Raw genomic sequence first — 6,014 nt, 5'->3', positions numbered from 1 at the left:
ATTCCCTCTGTATATGTTTCAGTCACACCCTGTAGGGCGGACAAAATTTCCCGTTGTTCCTGGGAAAGTGTGCCTCCCATGTTGTTATTTTTCAGGCTTTCTTACCGAATCTGTCGCCCACAGAGCAGTCTGGACGTCTCGATCACTGTCCAGCAGATCAGGAGAAGTGGACCCAGGGCGCCTTCTGGTTCCAGTCCGGGCTGTCCTGCTACGAATTCCCTTCGGCAGAAACTGAGAGATGGAATTCTCAGTGACTGCTGTTTTTTTGCAGTCTCTGCTGGCTTTTTTTCTCTTCTTCTCTCTTTTTTTCTTCAGGGCTTTGAAGGTGGTGGTGGCCCCCCCGAAAGGTTGTGGTGGTCAGAGCTCACCCAGTGGAAGCCAAATGTCCGGTTTATCTTCCCCCGAAAGGTTGTGGTGATGGAGCCCAGCCAGGGACCGCCACGTATCTTTATACCCCTAGTTACGTATACAATATTTATCATTTTTCCCCAATACCATCTATTCTTATAACTCGGTGTAGTCTTAGTAATAACCAATCCAAAGGTGCCACCGTGGCCAAAGAAGATGGAGGAGAGAAGGAAGAAGAAGGAGGGTAGGACACACCCCAATTCCTCCATCTTACTCCTCTAAACCCCCCTGTACATAAATCCTAAACCCTGTTTCTCACCCTCTAATTAGCTAATCTTTCCACCCTTCACCCCGGTGAGGCCCTCTTATCTTCATAAAGGTGTCGTCTCCCGTGTAAGATCAAAGTCCTGCCACCAGACACTTCTGGCAACATTCCAGGACTCCCGGGCCCCCCAAGGGTGGTCCCGGGGGCCCTGCATCCCAGGATTCAAATCCTGGGATCCCACACCAGGCAGCTGCTGCCATGTGGGCACAAGCTCTGCTGCCCAGGAGGGTCCCGTAGTGCAGGGGTTTGCAGATGGACACGTAGCGGTCGTAGCACATGACGGTCAGGAGGGAAAGCTCTGCTCCCATAAAGAAGAGGAAGAAGAAAACCTGAGCAGCACATCCTGTGTAGGAGATGTCCCTGGTGTCCCAGAGGGAATTGTGCATGGCTTTGGGGACAGTGGTGCAGATGGAGCCCAGGTCGCTGAGGGCCAGGTTGAGCAGGAAGAAGAACATGGGCGTGTGCAGGTGGTGGCCACAGGCTACGGTGCTGATGATGAGGCCGTTGCCCAGGAGGGCAGCCAGGGAGATGCCCAGCAAGAGGCAGAAGTGCAGGAGCTGCAGCTGCCGCGTGTCTGCAAATGCCAGCAGGAGGAAGTGGCTGATGGAGCTGCTGTTGGACATTTGCTGTCTCTGCTCATTGGAACCTTTTTAAGAAGGAATGACAGTGATAACTGAGGGGAGATTTCTCCAGAATACTCCAAGCCCTTTCTCATAGACCCTTTCCTGCAACTAAACATCTCCCCCTGTCCATGTCTCAGAGATCTTCCTTCACCTTTGTTGCTGGAGCCCTGATTGCTGCTGGCCAATGTTTTTGAGGAGATGGACCTTGACCTGCAGGACACCTGGGAGTAAGCCCTGATCCCAATCAGTGCAGAGGAACAGTGAGGGCAGGAGCCAGTCCTGGTGTTTGGACTTGGACAAAGAATCACCTCCTAAAGGAGAAGACCTGCCTGGGTGAAGGGATGGGTATTGCAGGAGGCAGAACAAGACATTCTGCTGCACCTGGGGAGAACAGAGACTCCAGAGAGGCAGAAAGGTTGTTTGAGGCTTAGTGGAGAATGAGGGAAGCTGCTCTGTCCCTCTCTCCTGTTCCAGCTTCCCTGGACTTGCACCTTTCTGAGATCCACTCCCATGTTACCCTGGACAGCCAGGAGACACTGCTGAGAGCAGAGGGATCCCTGGCACACAAAGTGGTTCCTGCCTTTCCCAGAGTCAGGAGAGTGGGCTCATTGCCAGCCTCCCAGGCTGCTCTGCCCAGAGCTGCACGGGCACAGGGAGCTGGGACACCCCATGGCTGTGCTCAGCCTGCACAGGAGGAGCCCAAGGGCTGGGCCTGGCCCTGCAGCTGGAACTGCCATTGCAGAGAGCCCCTCAACAATGCCAGCAGCACCTGGGCAAGGCAAGGAGAGAGAGAGAGCCGGGCCCGAGGAAAAGCCTTTCCCTGGCCAGCTCTGCCCAGCCCCTGCCAGGCAGCAGCAGGGCAGGACAGTGGCCCTCAGGCCCTGGTCAGCAGGGAATGGGCACATGGCCGCAGAGATGCCCTTCATCTCTGGGGCTGCTCTGCCGACCCAGGATGAACTGAGGGCCCTGAGCCCCCGGGCTGAGGGCTGTGCTGGCTGCGAGGGGACACAAGAGCTGTGCTGCTCAGGGCAGTGTGTGCCCTGCAGGGCAGGCCCGGCAGGTGCCACATCTGCCCTGCAGCAGGGCTGCCCTCAGCACTGCCTCCCTCCCTCCCTGCCCACGGCTCTGCTGCTGGAGCTGTCCCTGCCCGAGCTGCTCCTGTGGCCCCGGGCTCCTTCCCTGCCAGAGCTGCTAGAGCCCAGCCCAGCCCCCAGGCCAGCCCTGCCCTGCAGCTGCTGGGCCCTGCAGGTATTAAAGAACAGCTTCCCCAGCCTGGGCACCATGGAAAGGTGATGCTGCATGGGTCTGGAGGCTGGGCAGGTGCAGGCACTTCCTGAGGTGCCCAGGAATCCTCAGAGTGATTGTTTAAGAGTCTCAGCCGCTGCTCTGCCCTGCTCAGCTGAGTTTCCATTGCCACCAAGCTGAGCCAGGAAAAAGTGGGAGCACAGATTCAGGAAAGCAGAGACCCAAGCAGGAAACTCCTGCCCTGAATGAGTTCATAAAAAGTCCCCTCAGAAATGAGCTGGGCATGGGCTGGAGCTCTAAGCAGCCCTGGCTGCAGCTCCAGCTTCAGCCTCTGCATCCATCCCTGGCAGCAGGAGCCGTCCTGCCCTGTCCCTCTGACGGTGCCCAGGGCAGCCCCGCTCTGCAGCACATCCTCCTCATCCTCCTCCTGCTCCTGTGCCACAGAGAAACTGGAAGAGTCCCCCTGACACATCCCCCAGGCTGTGGGGTGTGCTGGCTTCAGGAGGTCCCTCCAGGAGCACAGGGGACATTGCCCTGCACCCACACACTCACCATGCACAGGGCTGTGAAGATCTTTCCCCAAGTGAAGTCTCAGCTCAATGTCTTCCCAATCCTGATTGCCTTCAGCCTGTCTCTGCCTGGCTCCTGTCCCCTCAGTGCCTTCAGGCAGAACCCTCAGCCCTGCTGGGCTGGGAGAGGAGCTGGTCCTGGGAAGAGCTGTTCCTTTAAAGCTCAGCAGCACAGACACAGCACAAGGACTTTAATGAGCCCCTCAGGGGTTTGGTGTTGTTTACATCAAACTCAGTCCCTGAGAGAGCGTTTTAAATAACTTTTCAAGAAGTCAAAGTTAAATTGAAATTCGAAAGATTCTAAAAGTTTAATAAGTCTCTCTGAGAAAGTGTCCCCAGGTTCCAGTTAGAGCAGAACACTGGAGGCAGTAATGACAGCTGGGGACAAACAAGGCCAAGGTGTCCCTGGTGCTGCGCAAAGCTGGATGTGTTTGAGGAATGCCAAGGGCCAAGGCCTGAGCCCCAGCCCCTGGCCAGGCAGATCCTGTCCCTCCCTCCTTGCTCAGTGCTCTTCCCAGGATGGGCACTGGCATGTGGGGATGTGCAATGGCAAGGGCAGGAGCATGGGGCGGCCCCTGCCAGGCTGCTGAGCAGGGACAAGGAGGCAATGAGGCCCCAGCCCTTCAAGGGTCACTTGTCTCCTGCTCCTGCCTCGGTGCTTTCCTTTTTATGGAAAAGAATCCTCCCTCCTTCCCAGGCACCCATTGTGGGAAAACAGGACTCCCATACTACTAACCAGTATGGTTAAGCAGAAGCCATTTATTGTTTACATAATGCACTTATTCATTCATTCTAACCCTACTGCATACACTGATCACGCTCTTCTTCATTGGTGCCTCTCTCTTGTCCTTGTGTTCTGCACACACTTCTCAGAGTATGTGACTGGTTACAGTTCAGGTGGTTCACAGCCCTCTGTTATTGAGTTCTTGCGGTCCTGGTATTTTGTTTCTCAGCCTTTCCTTTCTTCATTTAGCACAGTTTATGTCTGAGTAACTGTGGTGAATTCCAGAGGGCTCTGATGAGAACGACTACAAGCAATATGGCTGGTGCACAATGTGGCCCAAGTTATTCAGATACATTGCTACAATTCCCCCTTCTTCTTCTTGCACCAGCCAAACCCTTTTCAATGTATTTTCTGCCAAGCGGGTCACCAATTTCACTATGCGTGGAATAGCACAAAGCAATATAAAAATAAATACTAGTAATAACAAAGCTCCCTTTAAGATATCTTTCAATCATCCAGTTATTCCCCATTTCTCAAACCATTCATCCAAGCCCCAATCATTCATAGTCAATTTCTTCATGTTGTCTTCTAGTTATTTGAGTTTCCTGTGAATGGAAGAGAGGTTCATAAAACACATTCCTTCATAATTCTCACACCTGTGCCCATGTGCTAACAGCAAAAAATCTATAGCAGCTCTATTTTGCAGTGTGCCATGTCTAATATTATCTAAATCAGTGAGCATTTGATTTAAAATAGCTGAACTTGTTTCCACTGCGGGAATCCACAAAATCAGAGGGTTTTGGGAAAGCTGCAAAAGGCGGGCCTCAGAGACAGCAGAACTGTGATTAGAGCTAAGCAGTAGCCATGAGATAGATCAGCAGAAAATTTTTTTAAAAAGTCGAAAAGCAAGGACAAATAGAACAATTGTCTGCTGTCAAAGGAAGGGGACCAGGACACCAGTTGGTTCATCACAGGCCCTCAGGTCCGGTCCGGTCCCGATCCCTCAGGTCCTTCAGGTCCAGTTTATTGAAGAAAGTATCAAACACTTATAAAGCAAATAATAAGCTTATGAATATTCTGTAAGCCAAGCAATCTATTGGTTAAACTATACCATGAACTCTTCCTCATTTCTTAGGGGTTACATCTCTCTTTTCTCATGTCTCTTTCACTGTTTGTTATCACACTACAGCTAGGCCCAAGGACACTGCTATCTGTGCAGGTGCAGGACTTGGAATTAGCCACGGTTTTGTACTTTTCCAGTCCTTAGCCAGCCAAACTCCCAACACTTCCCCTGATTTTATTTTTTTAAAAAAAGTTCTATGGGCTAACTGTGTCACACTCTTTGTAACACAAGAATAGGCAATTCTAACAACTAAACAATATTCTCAGCTAGTAAAGTTTCTCTCTTACAAGGGATCTAAGCTAGGGAAACAAACCAAAAAGGCTATCACTAATTACAAGGCTATCACTAATTACACTATACAACAGATACAAAAAAGAATTCTATGTGCTACAAGGCTCAAACAAAAGTCAGGTGTGCTAATATAACCCACAAAAATAAGCTAAAGAAAGTTTGCTTTCTATTCTCAAACAGCAGATTCTGATTGTCTTTTTTAACTAGAGTTTCTCTAATGTTCACAACAACACTTTGCACACAAGTCATAAAATAAACGCTTATCATAAAAGCATAAATCTATCTAACATCACTTAAACTCAATAGTATTTAGACTTAAAATACTTAAAGTTTAAATATTTTAATTTAACAGAACTTAACATCACTAAACTTAATTTTAACAAAAATCAGCTGATTTTAAATTCTACATAACTTACACCTAATATAATTTTAATTTTAACAGAAAACTTTTGGTCAACAAAAGTTTGTTTGCCTGCAGTCATGATAGAAAGCAAGTGATATCCCAAAATGAATACCAAATGCTGTATGTTTTTGTTAATCACATGCTTTTAAAAACCAAGCCTTTATTAACTAAAATTTGAAATTATTAATTATTTCAAATTTTTTTATTTCATATTTTTATTATTATAATTCATTTTATTATTTATCATTATTTCATTTTATTATTTAATTCACATTTTATTATTTTATTCATATTATTATTATGCCTTCTAAAGTGGCTGGTGTGGGAAGCACCACTTTAAAAAACAAACATTTCCTTTGGATT

This window comes from Zonotrichia leucophrys, unplaced genomic scaffold, assembly GCF_028769735.1.
Source record: "Zonotrichia leucophrys gambelii isolate GWCS_2022_RI unplaced genomic scaffold, RI_Zleu_2.0 Scaffold_273_69350, whole genome shotgun sequence".
NCBI lineage: Eukaryota > Metazoa > Chordata > Aves > Passeriformes > Passerellidae > Zonotrichia > Zonotrichia leucophrys.
This window is presented reverse-complemented; position numbering follows the sequence as displayed.